Source organism: Neolamprologus brichardi, chromosome 7 (assembly GCF_056152115.1).
Source record: "Neolamprologus brichardi isolate AB-2024 chromosome 7, ASM5615211v1, whole genome shotgun sequence".
Classification (NCBI taxonomy): Eukaryota; Metazoa; Chordata; class Actinopteri; order Cichliformes; family Cichlidae; genus Neolamprologus; species Neolamprologus brichardi.
Window position 1 is genome coordinate 6,934,772 of NC_142110.1, and position 22,406 is coordinate 6,957,177.

The 22,406-nt window shown below is 39.6% G+C and overlaps 1 protein-coding gene across 1 annotated transcript in view; it reads left to right on the forward strand.

Annotated features, from left to right (window-relative positions):
- The first annotated feature begins 6,897 nt into the window (after nt 1-6,897).
- The window catches only part of lrrc4ca (leucine rich repeat containing 4C, genome duplicate a), a 50,238-nt gene continuing 34,729 nt past the window's right edge, over nt 6,898-22,406 (forward strand). The window contains exon 1 of the mRNA XM_006789560.3: nt 6,898-8,501. The gene's annotated coding sequence lies outside the window, so the exon portion shown is untranslated. The remainder of the gene's footprint in view (nt 8,502-22,406) is intronic.

Here is a 22,406-nt window from a genome sequence, read left to right on the forward strand (position 1 = left end):
ATAGCATGCTGATGATAACCAGAGATGGGCAGTAACGCATTACTGTGATCCGATTACTTTTTTCAAGTATAGAGTAAAGTAAGGGATTACTATTGCAAAAAAGGTAATTAGATTACTGTTACTTTCCCGTAAGCACGCTGCGTTACTAAAACCGTGATTTTTTTTGCGAGAGTGTCTCATGACAATGATGTAAGGGAGTGAGACGTTTGTGACAACAGCTGTGTACAGATCAACAATGGATAATATAAGGAGTGCGGCAGAGAGTATGCCTGTGCAGTGTTTAAAGCGTGGAAGTACTGACCTTACTTTGAATTTGATTCTGTAAAAAGTGACAAAACATTAGCGTCCGCTGCTCACTGCGTGGGAAGAAAACTTATTTTTACAGCGAAAAAAACCCCCCCTAAACTTCAGAGCAAGCACCGACAGTACGCTGCCACGGGAATGTGAAACTCCCAGATCCTTCCACTAACCGTTACGACACACCTGCACCAGGGCAAACCTCCGCCTGCCTCACTCCTGCTATACAGGTGAAAATAGAGCAACAGGAGTGCTGAGTCTTTGATTTTATTTGTTTTCTGCTGTGTTTTACGTGCATTTATTTGAAAGAGCAAGTGTAAACACAAAAAACTATTTTATTATATATGTTGGAATATACAGAAAATAGGTTTAAATGTTAAACAAATTTCTTCCTGTCAGAGAATGTTGCATATAATGTAATATTTGCTTCATGTGTAAAGTTAAAGGATTAAAACTAATAAAACAAGTTTCGAAAGGAGACTTTTTTATTTGATTACATTTTATATGATGGATTATGCAGAAAAAATACAACTGGGCTGAAAGATCTATTGCTTTATTACCTATTCAGGTTGTAAATCTTTTTTTTTTTTTTAAAGTAACTAAGTAACTAATTACTTTCGAAAATAAGTAATCAGTAAAGTAGCGGGATTACTTTTCGGGGGAAGTAATTAGTTACTGATTGCTTTTTTCAAGTAACTTGACCAACACTGATGATAACCTATAGTCATGCAACTGGTTTCATGGTTATGACTCAAAATGTGCTCATTTTGGGTAATTTCATGAAGATTCTACATTGTACACTGTAGTTTTTTCCAAAGACACACTGTTGCACTAATCCAGCGATAGCTCTCTTACCATAATTACAACATGAAATGCCTTCAACACTCACATTAAGGTCTGTATGGAAAAAATTTTTATTTTTTTTTCAGTGATCATCTTAATGTGACAATCTACAGTGTAACACATGTATTAACACTATCCGCTATTAAAAAAAGTAATGTATGATTGTGCCAGAGGTGCTTCACGCTTTGTGATGAGGGCATAAAAAATATTTATTCATTAGGGAATATCAAAATTATAATGGGTGATTGGGGAAACAGCTGATGACTAATAAATTAAAGCTTAATTTCTGACATTAAAGTAGTGGGGATAGCTCAGGATTCAGCATGATAATCTGCCAAGTACAGTAAATAATATGGCTGTTATTTTAAGGATTTGAATAACATTATTTGAAATAAATTAACACAACCAAACTTGCTAAAGAATGTGACCTTCAGATGCATAATTTGGATGGACTAAATCACATATCATCTGTAACATAAATCTGTTTTTTTTTTCCCTTATCACCTTTTTGTCCTTTCAAATTTTACACAGCATATTTCAGCTGCCTACATCATCTTTGCATCACTAAATTCTGATACGTAGCCATAATCCACAAAAGAAGTTACACACTGGCTAAAAGGAATACATAATTTCTTAATGTCCACGCATTCTGGCAACCAAACCTCACATAACCCTGAAAGTTTGTCAGACCATATTTGGTTGGGCTGTACTTTACTGCCCAAACAGTGGCAGAGAGTCAGTTGGCAATATGGTTGGCAACAACTCGTCTGCTGTCACACATCTTCTTATAAAATGGTCTCAAAGAGAAAACACTGAAAAAGAAAGAATGAATCTTTGATTTTGATAAGTTATTTGAGCCATAGTCATGATGGGTATGGGGAGGTCAAAATGGCTAATTTTGTACATGAAAAATGATTTTGTTAATATTCACAAAAATGATGTTAGTTACTCATTTCCACTGTACATTATTTAAACTAAAAATAGAAGGTAGCTTAAGTTTACTTCTTTGCCAAAGGAGTTCATTGCTTATCAAAAAAACATATTGACTTCAATATACTTTGAACTTCTCTAACACATTTTAGCACATGACAGTTTTATCCAGTATTTCAAAGGATGTAATATATGACTTTATTTTATTTTTTTATGTAATTTTTGGCACTATAACATATGGCACTGCTTAAATTATTTATATAATATGTTGGTTAAAATCCCTTTCCTTTCTTTTCTTTGCAAGCCTCCCTGAAATCACAGAGATAGTCTGAGGAAGCTCTGCGAAAACGTGTGCTGTCCTCACTGGAAGTATGGTTGAATAGATATGCAGTGTGCATGTAGTGTTTAGCATCTTTTAAAAGACAGAAGCGCTTAGAAATATTTAATAACTTTATGTAAAATGCTTTTTATTGGGATCTCATTACAGATTTAATTAACCTCAACTGACTCAAAATTTGTAGTGTCTCTGCAATGAGAATAAGGGCTCTCATTAATTTATTTAGCCATTCATTCACTCCATAAGTACTTCTTTTCAACCGATGTTCAAAGCACATCTTGAGCCATAATAGAGGCAAAAAGTTTAAATGGTTGTCTGCTGAAGTTCAAACCAAGGGCCAGAAAGTAAGAAATGTGACTTAAATCATGGTTGTAAATCAGGCAGATGTTTCTTAAACTGCTGATCTACAGAGTGCTTCTTTCGTTCCAAAAAAAAAGAGAGACAAAGAAAGAGCATGAAAGAAGGAATTGGTTCTTACAAGGTAATAAAATGGACAGTGAGTGTATATAATTTGTGTGATAAATGTTCATGTTTTATCATTGTTAATATCAGTACACATGATAAAAGGTACTATTTGCACATGGCAACGCTCCAAGACATGATTTGTAATATATTGGTTATTTAATGATAAACTGATTTAATAACAAAGCCAGTTATTCAGTCCCTTCACTATATTATCACAGTTAGAACATTTTAGAGTTCATTATTTTAAAGCATGGTTTTAATTTTTGTTTTAATTCCAGATACATGAATGAATCAAAAACTGAGCAAAAACTGGTTAAAGATGGAAACTACAAATTCATTCTTCTAACATGAGCCTTATGGGCCAAAGGAAGCCACTGATAAGCGGTACAGTTAGAGATTAGTGAGGATCAAAGTGGACATTAAATAGGATGAGAAACACACTGATGCACTAATTATCAAGTCTGTGAAATATGATGAATTGCTTTGGATTTCAGAAACAACTTTACTGTGGCGTTAGTAAAATGTTTTCCATTGGCTCTACACGCTAACCCAATTCAAAACGATATGCGACTGCAAAGGAGTAAATATGGATGTGGACAATTACACAAGTGATCAACTAGTGAAATATTCACAGGCCTGCAGTCTTGCCTTTCTGTCCTATCTCTCGCACACCTTACAACATTATTTTATTGCTGCTGAGCCCTGCAGGAAATCACTTGTGATGTCTTGTACCCTCCAAAAACATCATGAATAATGAATGGAAGATCTCAAAATAAATAACACACATTATTAATGTATTCAGAGCCTCATTTAGAGGGGGCAGCTGTAGGTGCCACAGCACCCCTTTCTCACTAAATATGTGAGCATGTAGAATCACAAAGAACACTAAACAATGGGAAGGGTATTGTGCACTTCATCAAATCTGCAATGCAACTGTGAAACAACAAAACCAAATAATGGAGAGATGGGAATTTTAGAGCGAGGAAAAGTAGGGCGAACGTTGAGTGAAGAGTGTGTTGGAGTGGTCAAAAAACTCCTGGGCTTTCAATGGGCAGATGGCACACTCACCATTTTAGGTCACACAAACACAATTTTCACCCACCATTTATTCTTTGTCTGACCACAGAGGACAGATTTATAGTGCATGATCCTGTAAATATCAGCAAAAACGACAAGAATCTCACTGAAGAGTGTTGGGTTTTTTGGGGTTCTGAGTTGTACCCAGTTCTCAAGACCAGTGATCGTTCTAAATATGGAGGTTAGATCAGAAAAAGAAACTGAGGTTTGCTGTCTGTGCAACCGTGAAGTAGGTGGTCAAGAGGTGAATGAGGATGCAACTTAAAAAATTTAGTCAGTCAAATGATTTCAATTCAATTAAATTTTATTTATATAGCGCCAAATCACAACAAAAGTCGCCTCAAGGCGCTTCATAGATACAGAGAAAAACCCAACAATCATATGACCCCCTATGAGCAAGCACTTTGGCGACAGTGGGAAGGAAAAACTCCCTTTTAACAGGAAGAAACCTCCGGCAGAACCAGGCTCAGGGAGGGGCGGCCATCTGCTGCGACCGGTTGGGGTGAGAGAAGGAAGACAGGATAAAAGACGTGCTGTGGATGGATTTCTTGCTTTTGTTGCTAGAGCTGCACAATTGCACATGGCCACCAACCTCTAAGGGTGTTTTTAGTCATCTGGCCTCTGGTTGTGCAGCGTCTTTGGGTCCTCTGGGTTATTAGGAGAATTCTTGTTTCTTGTTCTGGTGCTTGTTTAGTTTAAATCTTGGAATTTGGGAGCAAAGTAAAAATTCTGGACTTTGTGTCAAGTTGTTCTTATGCACTTTTGGTGGTGAGGTACAGCACATTTTGTGCCTGGTCTGAAATTGTGTTTAGATGGGCTATGGAATGAAGCCAACAGCTACAAAAATACCAGGGCTCAGAGTGTCCCAGCAAAGCATTTTATTCTGATAAAATGTTGAAAAGCTTTTGTTACCGGTCACTGGTTTTGATATCTTGGCTGCTGAGTGTATAATCTATATAAAATGATACAGCTGCCAACATATGCACAATGTTTGGGCAACATTATATTATAGTTACATATGTCTACATTTTGTCCAGCCTGAGAAAAAGTTCAGGAAGTACAAACATTTTCTTTTGAGTGACTGAATGAGACACAAAGAAATACCCAACATGATTATAACATTATCTAATTACATCCCAACACATGAATTATTCAGCTCCTGACAATGCAATATTGTCATGGAAAGGAAGAGATGTTTGTGTTAAGCTGCCACTGGCACTACTTTTTACCCTCTCTTCTTACAAAACAAAAACTTTTTTCCAAGGGCATCATTGCAAAGCGATAATAAAAGGAAGAAAAATGAATAAAATAAAGGGCAATCATTTTGAAGCCTGCAACACCACTGTGTGTTTGTGTGTGTGTGTAATTCATATTGTTCTTGTTAGGCAATTATCATTTTTACAATGCCAAGGATGACCATTAGTCTGTAAGGTAGCGTTCCTTGCCCTTGTCACTCTGAGAATGACTGGCCCCACACGTCTTACTCTGTACTAAAGCCACCTTCACCTCTTGCCTGATATGTGGTCTACCAGTGGTCAGCTTGAGAACAGCTGATTGGCTTGTCCAGCCATAGATATTCCAACTCAAGCAGCACTGGTGTCCTGCTGTATGATGAAATACTATAGCTAACTTTGACCACAGAGAATGTTCCTGCATACTTGTATTATAATAATAAAAAACGTTAGAAAGATCAAAAGGAGTGAAATGATATTCTCTACTTAAACAATGTGCAATCAAATAAGAATTAATGGCAAATGCCTTTAGTTTTGTTTTTGCAATTCACATCCATCCATCCACTCGACATTTTCACGTGGTATCATTTTTAAAATTGAATGTGCCAAAGCAAAACTAAATAAATAAATTGTGTAACTGTGCAAATAGCTACAGTTTGTTGCAATGGTTTAGTTAAGAATATGTCAAATGGCGTGCTTGAATACTTAAGCAATTATATACATTAAAAGGTTTAATTCATGCTCTGAGGCAAATATGTAGCAAGAAGATTTTACTGAAAAGGGGGATTTACTTAATGATGTCTCCCTCAACTAGAAAGCAAAGAGGGCGGTGCTCTTTACTACCATATGCCAGACACACAGACAGGCAGGTCGACAGTTATGAAGACAGATGAATGATGCAACGCCTTCAGCACTGAGGGAAATGAGATCAGATGTTGACAGCTAGATCGACAGATCCCTGGTCTGGCATTCAAATGTTTTCTCACATCTCCTATTGCACGGTTCATGAATGGATACACTCTACAAGATAAGACATACTGTAACTGGCCTGTCTGTAAATAAATGCTTTGCTTTTTTCCCTTTGCTCTATTTTTATACATGCTGTATAATATACCTGAGTTTAGCATATGTGCAGTACAGCAGGTTGCCTAAGATAAACGCTTCACAAGCAATAATCTTCCTGAAGACCTGAAGTCTTTGGTGTCAGCCGCCATGTTAAAAAACTGCATCGTGTAGGCCTATTTCATAATTCATGTACAACTCAGCCAGCATTTATAAATAAGTTCTAAGGTGCTGAAGCCTGTGAGAGACTATAACACATATTAATCGACCTCCAGAATTGTCAAAGGTGTTTCTTCTCTCATCTTTCATTCTCATTTACTTTGTTTTATTTGCAGTATAGCAAAGGCCCCTCTCTCTTGATGATTCTTACAGCATTTTAAAATACAAATAGACATGATATAAATAACCCAATATAAACAAAATCTAGTCTGTCATGGGAGAGCAGTCCTATGCGACAATCTGCCCGAGGCCATCATCAGAATACCATACACCTAACAGCAGAAGCGAACCAGTAGGTGGCAGTGGCGTCCCATTTGCAAGATACACATGGGAGGAATCTGTCTGTCTCTGCACTTAAGCTAAATCACTCTCTCTCATTCTCTCTCTCTTTCTTCCTCTCTGTCGCTTGCTTGCTCGCTCGCCTGCTGGCTGTTTTCTGCCACGCACGCACACACTAATAAACAACTATTTGTGTTTGTTTCCCCCTTTTTTAAACTGACCAGTGAATAAAAGGGGCAATGGTAAAGAATCAGTTAATGAATGCCAGTCTTCAGGACGACATGGACGCACACGGTGAAATTTTAGAAGCTGTAGAAGTTCAAAGAGAGCACCATGAAGACTGAAAGAGAGGGAAAACAATATCTCCTGCCCTCGCTGCTCCAGTCCTGCGGTTGACGGCAGAGTCGATCCACCAGCAGTGACTGGCGGAACAGTCTCAGTTGGAGAAAGCAGCTTGTCAGTGGGAGGTAACCTATATGATGGCCCCTCCTGAACTTATCAATTCATCGTCCGTCCGTGCGTTTTATTTTGGTACGAAAATGCTGAGCGCACTGAGGCACTGTAAAGCGCACCGATGCATACTGCCTGATTGCGCGTCTTGGAACGGGTTATATTGTGAAGCAGCCTAATACGCACGGCAGTCTACAAGAGAGAGGGGGGAAGCCTGGACTTGGACAACCACCCATTTGTGGATAATAACCCTAAAAAAAAAAAACATTAAATAAAAAAAACCTTACCCCGGTGTGTGTGTCACATCAATGGAGAGGCGAGGGTCGAATATCCGAAATATACAGCGGGGGCGCAGAAGTGATGACAGCCTTTGATGAACCATAACTCCCGTCCAGACAAGGTGAGATCAAAGCTCCGTTCGGAAAACATGTAAGAATAGCGCTTTTGGTGTATAACGAAGGCTCTTCACACTTGGGAGCCGCTGCCTGAATTTGTGATGGGGTTTTAAAGGCTTCTGAAGGATACCGCCTGGAATTTTTTCTTCCGATGCTGCATCCCAGAATAACGAATTTCCCTCTTAAATATGGAGAACGGAGCAATCTGAAGAGAGAGATTATCTCTAATCGTGACAACTTTATCACTTCTCCAACCTACAGGATACCCTTTCAATCACTGTACTGCGGAACTTCTTTTTATCGGTAAAACCAGGAGGGGGAAGAGAAATAAGCATCTTGAAATCCGCACTGGGTTGTGCGGTGAAATTTAATCAGGGCTGATAGCTAAGAAGCAATAGGGACTTGATGAAAAGTTACATTTGACACGTAGGCGAGCAGTCGGGTTCTTAAAATAACCCCACCTTCACAGCTCAACGTATGGATGATGGTCTACCGTAAGGTCTACATGAAAGGCTTTAAGAGCATATTATTGATATCAAAGAGAAAATAAAAAGTCGTCACTTGGAGAAAATCTTGGACCACAGTGGGCATCGCTTTGCCACGAGTTGTTTCAACAATGGCACTTGTGGGTGCCTTCTGAAATGTGCGTCTTGAAAAGGGAGGAAATATCGGATGCATTATCATCACTGTGAGAGTTAATTGCATTGCATCCGGACTAATGTTTGGATTACATACAAAGTCGTGTTGAGACGTGGAAGAAAATGAGTGTGAAAAGGAAAGGTAACAAAGGATTTTCCAAAACTGCCTGAGTATTGCGGATTTTTTTTTTCGATGCAGTTTTTGCGGAGGCAGCGGAAGAAGAGCTGTTCTTCGCCGGCGGAGATCTTCCAGACCTTGGCATTTCTCTGTAAATAAGTAAGTTATTGTTTATAATGTACTGGGAGGGAAAGCATATTTCTAAATGTCTTACTATTCTCTATAGTATAACTATCCTATTCAGCCCTTTCGCTCCGTTGGATGTCAAAATACGGAAGTTTATCTTCGCTGTTTGATGATTGATATGTACAAAATCAGCACGCAGCGCTCCCGAGGTTTTGCCATTCACTTTACTTATACTGCGACCTCTAACGAAGAGATATTTAATTGTGGGGTGATTCAGAGCATAATGGAATGACGCGCGCTTTCGCATTGGTGTGCTTGTTATAACTGCGCGTCTTCGAGTGCGCAGTATCAAGATTAGATGTCTTAAACTGTTAAAAGAAAAAGAGAGAGACCGATTTGAGCCTCTAAATTAAACAGGTAAAGAGGAATCTTTGTGAGGTGAAGTGCACTTAAAGCATCTGATTTTGGTTTTTCACACTGTAACGTGACTAAACGGGGACACGCCACCTGCAATCCCTACACCCGCCTATCAATCCATCCAGTCTGTACTTCTGTGCGCTCAACCTACTTTCAGTATAGGAAAGTCTGCCATATTTTAGCACGTGTTCTTGTACGCTACAGCAACCGCGAAAAATACTTAACATCAGCCAAAACATGTTCAAGTTAAATTTGAAAATCCAAGCTTTGGATGACTTAGCTGACGATTGATTAATGACCAAATATTGTGTTTTCTTCCTCTCCACCCTCCCCCTTCTTTTCTCGGGGTCCCTTACACAAAAAGCACTTGTTCACCGCCCTCTGTGGTAGCCGGAGAGGGAGCTGTCCTTTCTCCTAGTGCTGAAATTAAAAGTGGCGGCAGTCACTCATCCTCTACTCAACTGGAAAAGGCATAGATGTTGTAGATAATGGCTCAAAAATCACAGCCACTAAACAGGCTGAAGAATATCATTGATTGTGTGCAACTAAGCAACAGATGTGATATTGGAGAAGTTCATAGCATTTCATGTGGCACAACATGTTTTGTAAATCATTTTGCAGTCTGACTCATTTTACCTGCTCCTCAAATTAAAGATTAAACATTTTATTAAAGTATCAACCCCAGCACATATACACACACCACACCCACAGCTCATAAAATATGCATATAAGTACACGAAGTGCCACTGGTTTTGTGTTATGTTGGTGGTGGGCTTAAAAATAGATGTTTGTCAAGAAGGTGACAAACCAGTGTTGGTGGTAAAAGCATAAATAGAGGTGGCTGTCACTCTTGAGACAAAGAATAAATTGCATCTCTCACCTGTGAAAGTGAGAAACATGGCAGACATTATTCACCCACTTGAAAGGAAAGCCCTCCATATGATGGAGTGGCATCACCTTGGGGAGACAAATTAGACTGCTGATTTTATGTTTTTGCCCTGTCAGAGGCTTATGCAAGATAAATCCCCCCTACATTTTTCCCAAGTTTGCTGATGTTTGTTGGCAGCTGGTACAGAGTGATTCATAGTAATAAGCAGAGAGACTCTTCCTCCTCCCCATTTAACACTACTCAAACCTTTTTTTCATCCCCGTGGAGATTTTCTTGGAGAGGGAAGTGGGTTGTAGCTATGGGTTGTAAGGATCCAGCCAAAATAAGGAGCAAATGGGTTTGAAACTGACTGATTCACTGGGCCACTCTGGATTAGTGCTTGTTTATTTCACTACACTAGATGGACAACAACTGTATCTCCAGTGTGTCCCTATTAGTCCTTCTAAGCAGTAGGAAATAGCTTTAGAGCAGGTGCAACTCAGGGACCAAGTGGGACTTTCCGCTGCTCACACAAATCCAGTCTTCGGCTGATGATGTCTCTACCATAGACATCTGTTTTATGTCCAATTTCTCTAGCCATTGTTGTCTGACTTATCTATTGAAAATCATTCCAAGCAGCCGCGTCAGAAAATTAATGAACTTGTCATCTGGGAAAGGGCACCATTGCAATAAGGTGCCAGGGTCTTGCAAAGCGACAGGCTGTATACCCATGTTCCCTCCCCACACTCCCTTTGTCATTTTCCCCCTCCTCAGCTTGTGACTCAGTTCAGATCAAGGCCATCACTGTGTGCCTTATAATAAAATGTTCATTTTTCAAATCGGATTAATCTCTGTAAAGCCTGGCTTAGGACACCATTAGCATTCATTTCTTTCACTGCCGGGGACTTGTATCAATAATGGAACTACCCCTACATTTTTCATATTCTCTGGGTATAAAATCTCTCAGGGGGTTTCATTCAGTGAGAAAGAGAACAGTTACAGTGATCCGTTATCTACTCCCTTTTGTATTGGAAACCAGCAGTGCGATGCTGGGGGTCTTCAGTGCTAGGCTAGATAGGAGCTGAAAGCCATAATGCTGGAGGTGAAAGGAGCCTTCATATGAAGATGATGTTGATAGCTATGGTATAATTAATTATAATAATAATGGACTCAAGCTAAAACCATATACTTGCAGTAATAATTAATTGTGCTCTTAGCTTACGGTACATTTGGATTTTAGTATTGTGCATGTATTTTTATGAAACACCCTGTTGAGCATAACTATACATAGTGGCACAGTGTTTATGGCAATATTATATCCACATAGATATCATATTAGAGAAACTTGTAAGTGTGTGGAGCTCGAGAATAGGACAGAAGCAGCAAAAATATATTTTGAAGCTGTTGGAAGTGCATGTCTAAAATCCACAGCCATGGCTGATGACTGCAGATTTTAGACATGTGGGTGTGACATGTTGATTAATCATGCATAGCTGAAGAGGTAGGCGAGAAGAGAGTCACCTTAAAGGAAACATCTGAAAGATGCTTTCATAAGCCAGCGGTGGATTACTATTAATGTGATGGCTACTGACACAGTGTTGCAAATCTGCATCTTATGCAGCTATTGTGAGTGCGATAAAAAAGCTAACCTCAGTTTCTTCTTCTGGATGACGCATGTAATCTTTTGAAGAGAGTGCTGTGGTAAAATGTGGGAATTTGTCACAGTTTTGTCACTGTAAGTGCACTCTATCAGTGGCTTCCTCGTGTAGTCGTTACAGTACTCTGCCACTGTGGAAGATCATCTGAACCTGAGATATTTTTTTTTATCAACTAGACACAAGCAAGCATCTTGGGCACAGCACAGCACACACGCACCATGAATGGTATCTGCAGCAGCCCTGCTCGTTAGTCATCCTTTCCTGCATGTCTGTCTGAATGTTCTGTCCAAAAGAAAGAACAGCTGAGCAGGGGGACGGCCACAGCACATTCCACCAGCCGATGGATTAATCAATCGGTGTTCCAGCTCGGCCCATCCAGCTCAGCCCATCCATCTCAGCGAATAATCTGGGAGACATCATAAAAGTGCCATTCTATCATTCTAGAGGCCAGAGAGCATTGCTTCTTTTTTTCTGCCCCGGCTCCCACTCACATCGTGGGAACACTAGTAGACTGAATGAAATGTAGATAAGTGTACTCGGTGTGGCAACATTGCGCGGTGTTTTGAATCAACATAGATTCAAACATTTTTGCTACTGTGATTCATGGCTAATAAAGAATTCTTTCAACTCCATCACAATTGCTCTGATTCGTTGCTTCCCTTGTAAAATTCAGCTAAGAGCACTGACCTGAATTCAGGATGCGTCATTACTCACCGCTTGCCTTACATCACCCACCTTACCGGTCATGATGATGGTGTCTTTTCGACTTAGTAATCCTCACCTTCCTCTTCACTGCCAGTTTCTCTTTTCTTGACCTCACTGGAATGTCACATGCTACTAAAACGAGAGTGACAGCACCCGAGGTAGGAATGATGTGATGACTCGGTTAATAATATCTTGCTTAATAAGTACAGGGCAAACACAGACACATTCTTTCCCTCTTTCTTTCGCTGTCACACACATGCATGTGCACATGCACAGATACACACACTTCCACAGCAAATTAATATGTATGCACCACAGAGGAGTCATTCTTCCTGTCTTCAGGGCAACTGGGCAGTGTCTGTTTAAAGTGATACTGGCCCTGGCCTCCACTTTAATTCTTGCTCTTAAATTAAAAGGTTAAATGAGGTGGGAATGGGTGCCAGGCTATCTCTTTCTCCCTCATTTTACTTTTCTCCAGAATCTGCCTTATGGAGGTATGGATATCTAAGTATTGTTTAAAAAAAAAGAAGACAAAAATTAAATTGACGGCGGGTTACAAAAGAAGACATTTCCCCTCAAGTGCTGTTTCCTCAATCTTTTGCTGTTGACAGTGGAATTTAAGAGTGAGCTTTGTGTGCTGGGGGCTTCATACCCCCATAGTGCTCCAAACACTCAAAGTTAAAAACATTTGAACTGGAGATATGCCCTTCAAACAGGTTTTTAGTGGTCGCATAGCAACAGATCCATGACTAGCACATCCCAAGGCAGCTTCTAAGCTGTTAACTAAAACACAGGTTGTCAGCGGACACCAGCCTTTAGTGACAAAACTAAAATCTAAATTCGATACGGTCGGATGTTTTAAAATTAAACACCACAATTCTGTCTTTCTTCACTTTCTTAACAAGCTTTTGTAATATGCAGCCTGAATCCTGTTAGCATAATTAATCTGAAAGAGGATGACGAATGGTGGAAAAGCCATGTCTATATGGTTGCAGGTGTTTAGCTTTAAACATATACTGTTTTTGAGATTAAAAAATATATATTTATTTGACGGCTCTCTGTGGATAGGATGATTTTTTTTGTCCGGTAGTGTTGTGTCCTTAGAAATAGCAAACTTTATCTGCTGGGTAGATGCACAGATTTTGTATCTCACTCTCCAAGACGGCAAAAATAGCACCTAACTAGGGGCCCCTTATTTTTACCCTTATTGTAGTTTTTGGTGTCCCCAGGTGAAAGCATCAAAGCATAGGAAACCTGGAAAAAGAAAGCAATGACACAATAAAAGAAAAAAAAAGATTCAGCTGTTGGAACATAAATGACTTATATGGAAGAGAAAAAAATCTACAACAAAAAACTACAACACAGTGCCCAAACAAGCAACAACATATTCTGGCCACTGAACATAAGCCTGTTGATTCAATGACTGATAAAAGGTTATATTTTTAACATTTAATAAGCTCTTTGAAGCATAAGCTGTTTGCACACCATTACATGCAAAATCTAAACCGGTTGATTCGTCCTCAATGGCCATGCATGTGAATTTTGATTATCAAATGGACTCTCTGTAGATTTCTGCTTAGCATATGTATGTGTGTGAAACCACATGCAGGTGCCTTTCAAAACTAGTGCCTTCTGCAGACCCAGGAGTGCAGAAAGAGTGCCTGGGATCTGGACATCTGGGTCTAGCTTTGCCGTCTGTCTCTCAGATCAGCTTTTTAACTCATAAGCTCAGTCGGGCTGGCAATCACATGGTAGCTCAACTGTGCTCCACAGCAGGAGTCTGGTCATCAGTCAAAGCCCCACAATACAACACAGCATGGTCACACACCAGTTAGTCGTCTCATTGTTAGACTTTCAAGTTATACAGACATTGCATCTTTGATCATTCAAAAACAAGCTATATATAAAATGTGTTGCTGACAACTCTAGCACCTTTAAAGATACTCTTATACTCTTATCATGCGTTTTCATTCAGGTACATGTGCATGTGCGCAGAATCGTGTTTTTATTTTTTAAATACATGATATATTTTCGATTTATGCATCAGTGTATCAGTGAGTCTCGGTATCTTTTTTTTGTTGCTTTTCTCTCACTACCCACTCACCCTGTTAGACTCTGACCTTAATGTGTCACTCATCCTAGCACCTGCATGTAGGCAAGGCTGCCCTACTATGATAGTTTTGATCTGACAAGAATTGACTTACACTTGATTTAATCCAAGTTGTCTCTATAGAGTCTGCTGTGGTACCAGTCTGTTTCGCCGCTTAGGTCAAGGCCTTGTGACAGCGGCTGTCAGTCCGCTCTGCAACCGCATGTGTGAAAAGAAATAAAAGCTGCCGAAAATGCTGGATGGAAATAAGAGAACTCATGCATGCCTGGCTAATGGCTCATCTCCCTCATAGACAACAATGGGGCGATCGTGGCTCAAGAGTGGGAGTTCGCCTTGTAATCGGAAGGTTGCCGGTCCGAGCCCCGGCTTGAACGGTCTCGGTCGTTGTTTCCTTGGGCAAGACACTTCACCCGTTGCCTACTGGTGGTGGTCAGAGGGTCCGGTGGCGCCAGTGTCCGGCAGCCTCACCTCTGTCAGATGTGGATGTGTAAAGCGCTATACAAATACAGGCCATTTACCATTTACAAGTAGTATGTTTAATTCTAAACATATGAAATGAAACCCTTAAACATTCAAACTGTCAGTTTGTCAGGAATTAAGACTGGGAGACAATTATTTTCTTCCTGGTTACAACTCGTCAATAAAGATAATTGGAGAGCTGTAAAAAACAAACAAACAAACCAAAAAGCAACACATAACAACAACAAAGTTCTCTATGAATGACTCATGTTTATCTGTACATCAGTGTGTAATTCTAATGGATAAAAACACAAAATTAAACTGATGGATGTAAGCAGTCATAGAGAGAAAAGCCAAAAGCAAAACTCCTTGCACAGAGTTTTTCTTTGAGTTGTTTTTAAAAAGAGAAATGTTTGTTAAAGAGCCATTTGGCAGCTGCCAATCTGAAAAAATATCTGCCAGTTTTAAATGCATCACGTGAGGTGGTTATAGACAGGTTGATAAACATCACATTGCTACAGCGAAATCTGGAAATATTAGGGAATGTAATTTTCCTTTTGGGCACTCAGACTGAAAAATTGTACTTGTGTCCACATAACAGAAACTAAGACATAATTCCCAGCAGTAATACACCCAACTGTTTTGTGTCAGTGCTTGCAGATGGGAAGCCTATTAGGAATCACATAACAGAAGACAACAAAGATCTTGTTAAGTGTTTGTCATATTTTTATTGCTACCGAATTGCCACTTAGCATAACTGCACAAAAGTGGGTTGGATCTCAGGAATTTTTTTTTCTCAGATCTCTGTGAAATAGCTTAAGGAATATATTTCTTCCTTTAAACTTTATATATTTGTTTACACTTCTAAGCTACTAACTCCCACACTGGGCTGAATCATAAGTAATCTACTGTCAAACATCATCGAGTTTTAATGGTGATGCTCATTTTACAGCATACGACGTTGCATAATATGTGATATTATTTATAATGGAGGATTTTGTGTCATGTGGAACTCAGGTGTAATATTTCTAGTTTTCTAGTTTGTTTGAATATTATCAAACAGCTGTGACCTCCTCATCGAGTCGCGCTATCCATAGAAGAGTCTCTGATATTCCTTGTATGTGACTGCAGTTTGATCCTTCCCTGCTCCGAGTCTGTCGCAGTGATATAGTGATTATGTATAGTAACAGGGGAACGTTCCAGGCTCTATGTTGACTGCTAATTGGGCTCCAGTGTAACGACTGTGTCATATTAATGACCCAGATCCAGCTCATTGTAATATTCATTAGGTGTGAGGATTGCCTTTTCTCTCTGGGGCTGCATCATAGTACAGAGGTTTATGAGTGTGTGTCTGTTTGTGTGTGTAAACGACGGTGTTTGTATGTCTGTGTTGATGCAAGCGTCGGTGTTGGAAACAAAGGTCGATCACTGCGTGCGGATCTTCTTCACTTGATCCTTTTGTGTTTCTGGAAAGCACTATCCTTGCTTCACTGATTTGGGTTTGCTCCTTTGCAACTTTATTTTTAGGACAAAGTAATAGCGGATTCAAATCTCCACTTGACTTGCAAACAAGTATTGAGCCACAAGTATGTCTCTTTGTGCAGCATTACTGAAAAAGATGATGGAAAAACAGACTTGAAATCAGGTGGACTATGCTAAACCATGCGCTTCAAAACGAAATCCAGAATAAACCTTTTTTCTAGCAGAGGCTCACAAAGCCCTTCGGGAGACTTATTGTTTTTAGGACAGCGTGGACAGGTTAAAAGAATATTCTGTGCTTGATGAAACAGGTGGGACGCCTATGGTCACTGGCATGCAATCATTCCTCTTCCCCACCCCCACTGGTATGGTCTGGATTTGCATAACACTAAGCATGCATGAGCATAAAAGCGAGTCAGTTTCTTTCTGTTTTCATTAGCTTCATGTCTACCTCTTTCTTTAATCTATAAAGGCCCTATCATGTCCAAGCCATCATATTGCATTTTTTTTTTTTTTTTGCTCAAAGGCACAGTTCTGCTATGCTATTTCATTTTGCAATGCTTGAATTGGAATGTGGAGTTTTGTAGTTAAAAGAGGTCATATGAATGTTAGGTGCCCCTTACAGCGAAAAAAGGTTAAAACCCTTCAGTAAGGAAGTGGAATAGAAACAAGCTCTTCCTATTGTACTCTGGATAAGATCGCAGCAGACATGCCTGGTTGACTGCTATAACAGGACAAGGTCTTTTGAAGGACAAAGCAGTTCCGTAAATGCAGAATGTATAAGTCATGAACTGCTGTCTTGCTATTTCCTTATCACTGTCTGTACTGTGGACAATCAACCTCAAACTTCCCAGCACCCTGCCCTACGTGACTCTCTCTTAATTGGAATTCTTTCTTTAGTTTCATTTCAGTGTTCATTTTTGAATGATGAACCTTAATGGCAAATTGTGTTTTCTTGTACTGACTAAAGTGATGCATAAAAACAGAGGGTGTTACAAAGGCTTCTGTCTTCTAAAGACAAATTAGGTTTTAATGAAGAATGAAAGTGGCTCTGTGGAGTCTCTGGCATAAAGTCAGAGCACAGTAACTTTTGTGCAGTGATGAGGTATTCATTATATCCAGTTAAGAATGGCAGCTATCAATCTGTAAATGAGCTGTATAAGTCACATAAATTATACTGCAAGTGTTGGAAGGACACCCATAAATGTCATAAAATGCAAATAGTCTTCAATGGATGGCTGGGCAAACAGGAGAAAGTCTTTTTTTCAACCCAAAAAGCTCGGATACTCGATCCTCTCATTTAACGTGACAATGGAGGATTTCATCATGCTGAAGAAAACGAGATTCACTGATTTAGGGGAGATACAGTGTTCTCACTAGTAAAATAGGAGAACAAATCTTCATAACACTGTTCTGCCATTTTTGTACTCATTTGTAACAACATCAAAGGATCAGCTGCATTGTGATTACAGCCTCTGTGAAGTGGACCTTAATCCAAATTAGCTGACGGAAAAATGCTGGAATATGGTAACAAGGACTATATTGACTAAGAAAGTTCTGCATAAACTTTTAGAATTAAATTAAGCATTTTTTATCCAGTGTTGTCAAGCGACCGTACGTCAGGAACATTTTAATTTCTTTCTTCGTATCAAGTGTCTTGTTTTCACCATCTTTAGTGCTACAGAGGTACAGTAACATGAAGTGGGACACTGGGTCTCTCCTTATGAATTCAATGTATAACAAAAAGAAACATAGTTTGATAACGACTGGAAACACATATCAGTATGTATATTTACTGGTAGATTTATTATTGCTAATTCCAAGTGGGCATTTGCTTGCTTGTTCATCGATGGCAAACAGGAGTGTGCAGCAGTGGAAACAGCTGTTTGGTAAAACCTCATCATCAGACCATTTTCTACTGCTTATCTGGGTCTGAATCACAGGGACAGCACCCTAAGCAAGGAAGCCCAGACCTCAGTCTCCCTAGCCACTTCCTCCAGCTCACCCGGGGTACACATAATCTCTCCACCGTGTCCTGAGAGAAAACTTATTTTAGCCACTTGTACCCATGGTCTTATTCTTTCACTTGTGACCATAGGTGGGTAAATCGACAACTACAAACTACAACTGCAGAATGATAAAGAGTCCCCAATAATACAGGTGCTATACCGAACCATGTTTCAATCTCATGCTTTCCTCTCCCCTCACTCATAAAGGCCACTATACTTAAACTCTTCCACTTGGGACAGCCACTCATCCCTGATCTGGGCTCAGACTTGGAGAGACTCATTTTTAATCCTGCCAAAACAACCATGTCATCTCTTCAAAAAACAGAGACAAGATTCTGAGGCCACCAAGGTGGAAGCTTCCTGCCACTTAGCGCCACCTAGAAATTCTGGTTGGATGCCTGCTCCATGCATCAGTGTGATTGCAGAGAGCCTTGAAGTAATGCTTCCACTCCATGAACATATCCTCAGTGAAGTCAGAAGCACCCCACCCACACACTGTAAACCGGGTGAGTCGAGCACCACTTTCCTTTCCGGAATCATCTGATACTTTGCCAGAATCACTTTGAGACTGACTGAAAGTCTTGTTCCATCAAACCCCCCCACATTTGAGTTGTTGCCTCACCTACTCCCAGAGCTACTTGCTAGTACTTGTCAGCTGCCTGCGGAGTCCCACAAGCTAACCAAGCCCAGTGGGACTCCTTCTTTGGCTGGATCCCTTCACCATCTGGATGATGGGGCTAAGACCTGGTACCTAGTGGTAAAGGTTTATAATAACCTTAACCTAAAAAACAAAAACAAAAAAATACGACACATATTAACATTGTTGAAATTTCAACCTTCCTTCTCAGATGACAGATTTTAACTAGATTTTGAGGATCTGAATTTTATAGATCCAGAGGAAATATTATCACATTTTCTTTTGAATTTACACTAGAAATGACAAGTTCACTGGGAAGAACACTCCATAAGAGTGTTAGTGTAATTGTGGGAAATATGTAATTTCATATTTATATTATAAATCTAACCCATGAAGCTACAAAGGTTGAACACGTATATCTAATGGTATATTACAGTATATGAGGTCCATTATTATGGGAATGTTCAACCTGCACTCACACAAATAATTTAATTAAAGAAAAATGTTGTTGCTTTTTTCTAATTGGTAAATTTGGCTTTAGGCACTAAAACTGCTTGACTGGATATAGGAAAATATGTTTACGTAGAACCCAATCAGTAGTGACTGAATGCATACTTTAATACAAATTGGTCAGTATATTGTACTTTGGCATAATGTCTGGATAAAATGTCCACGGGGCAAAGCATTATCTATTTTATTTGACCGTAAAATATATCACACATTTAGTTTAATGCCTCACCTTGAAAATGGGTAACTGGCCAAGAAGACTGCTGTTCACTCCACATGTCATGTGTGCTGAGTGTGGTTGCTGTAGCTTTTGGTGTGTCAGACCTGCTTGTGAACTCAGACAGCAAGTTAATCCCACTCACCAGATGCCTGCCTAACTTGGTGTTGTGTTTGACATTGCTGTCCCTCTTTCTCTAGCTGTGTCTTTGGTTGTCATTCAATTTACCAAGATCAGGCAAACCTTCTCTCCTTCTCTACCCAATCAAGGAAGTCACAGAAATAATGATGTTTCAACTTCTGGATTATGCAGTAAATTTGCATTAAAATGACAGTTTAATTACAATTTCTAAAAGAAATATACATAAGGCCATACATCTCACACATTAGTTGATATTATGTCTATGAAAACCCTAAAGATGTGGGAAAAGGAAATACAGATGGAAAAAAGAAAGAAAGAAAGCTTCAGAGAGTGTGTTAAAATGGAGAACTGCACTTTGATATACCACGGTAAAGCTCTTGCCTTTTCAGTGCAGCTAAGGTCCACAGTGATTTACCATGTTTCAAACTCAATGCCCAGAGCTGTTACAGGATTAAAGTCTTTATGAAATGTGGTGGACCACATATGCTTACATATGAAAGATTACTGAGTGTTTGAGAGGGGCATATCCTGGTTAGCATAAATATACAGTAATTGTCCAAATTAGAGAAGGTAAATAAAGATGTGTCCCAGAAAGACATTAAACTGCAGATATAAATATCAGGGAAACACATTATTAGGTTATAGTATATAGTTAGTATTCAACCGAGTTGCTGCTATAAGTAACAGCACACTGTATTTCATATAAAATGAAAATAATACTGCAAGGTTTGCAAGGCCTAATCCTACTAAGGCATCATTATGTTATGCAGTAGTAGTAGCTTGGATTTACAGGAGGATCCCAGACTGATGTGTGAGGACAAAGAAAGTCACTGAAGGTCTATTTAAACCAGTCACCCTCTTTTAGAAAACCAGGTTACTTATAGTGAATTGTCAATTAAAGTACGCTTTAGGCAGTATTTCTATTACCCTGTAGTGGGGCTTCTCAGGCAGATAGCTTAGCATTGTCTCACTGTATGAACAAGAATGTGAACATGACAAACTTCTACTGAAATATGAAGTGAACAACCAATGAGACAGCAGGTACATGTCTGTCTCTCAGTGAAAACATCAAAAAGTTTAAAAGGAATCTGTGCTTTTGACTTCATATACTTGAAAAACAGCCATGCGATGTATGATCGGTATAATTCAATTCAAAATGTCCCAGTATGTTTTTTTTAAACTTTATAGATTTATTATTTTGGAATGTGATTCTTTCATTTCGTCTAAGGGCTTAAATCTATTCATTTCCACTCTTGTTGAACTCTTCCAAACTCTCTTCTTCTATTGCCAGTCTAAATACCCTAAACACTAAGTGTTATATCTTCCCCTCTTATCGTCGCTATCCTGCTCCACATTTTCTCTTTCACTAATCTCATTGTGCTTTATGCAAAGGAGCTGGTTTAGAGAACTGTTTATCCACATTTTCCTCATTTCCTGGTGCCTGTGATGGCAGATCCAGTAACCTGTGTGCCTTCAATCACACAGCTATTTCAGGTGAGCAACAATACCCGAGCTGATTTCAGCTCTACTGTTCCCTTGGTAATGGGAAAGTTAAAGATGGTTGGCTGCTGGGGCATCGTGCAAACAAGGCAGACTTGTGGGGTGCACTGTTCCTCCATAAAGCAAGCACATCAGTGCTATTGTTAGCACTTAGCAGGAGATTAGCACTGTTGGCTGTATGGGAGCTAGCAGGCTTGGCTGGTGTTCTGAGTCGGATGCTAACCCGGCCCACCCCTGCTGCTTTTGCCACCATGTCAAAATTAGTCTAAATAGCTGCAGACATAATTTCTTGCCCTGATGGCAATGCAGTCGATCCATCTCCAGTGACTGTGATACCACCACTCTGGAGATCACTATCAGCATAATGAATAGTGCACCCAATCCCATCTAGTAGATGATATAACTCCAGAATCAAAGATTTACTTGGCCATTGTTCACTGGTCTGATTTCTTTAAGTCTAACAAACTCACGGTACATCATCAAAAAACAACTCATAGGTGCCAAGCAAAAAGTGAAGTCTGCACTGTATTTCTGCAACTTGAACCTAGCTAAGTAAATGCCAAAGCCTGATTGCATTAACATTGCTATTATATATGAAATTACTGAAACAGCAAATGGCATTCAGTCTGTATCTTTTATTCTGTGTACCTGTTTCCCAATACATAGGAACACAGACTATTTTTCACTACCTATCTGACTGATTACAGTGCATGATTAATTAGCAGACAGATTGCTAAACGGTGGTGAACATGGTATGATGTGCAGAGGTAAAGAGTAGACTCTCCAAGGAATTCAGTAATGTCCTCTTTGCCCTGCTCACTCTCTCACTCTTTCCCTCTCATCCTTCTATCCCATCTATTTCTTCCTCTCCTTCTATATTAAGCTCTTCTGGGTTAATCATTCCTAGAGGACGACAGTACCACAGTGCTGCAAAAAGTGATACACAGCTGTGTGGAGTGGGGTCTTGCGCAACTACTTCCAGTGATTACAGACCCTTTCAGGGATAACTAGATATCTTACAGCCACACTGTGCTTAGCACTATACACTTCAAAAGACGTGATGGGTTTTAATGCTGTCTTTGCTTTGTCACAGAGCCAATTTAATTGACCTTATTTGTCATTTATTCTTATATTTGCCTGAACGTTTACTCTAGCATCACAAGAGGGTTTTCTAATCTCCATCTTATTATAGGGCATTTCTTCACCTCACCTAACACCCTTGCACCCTTTT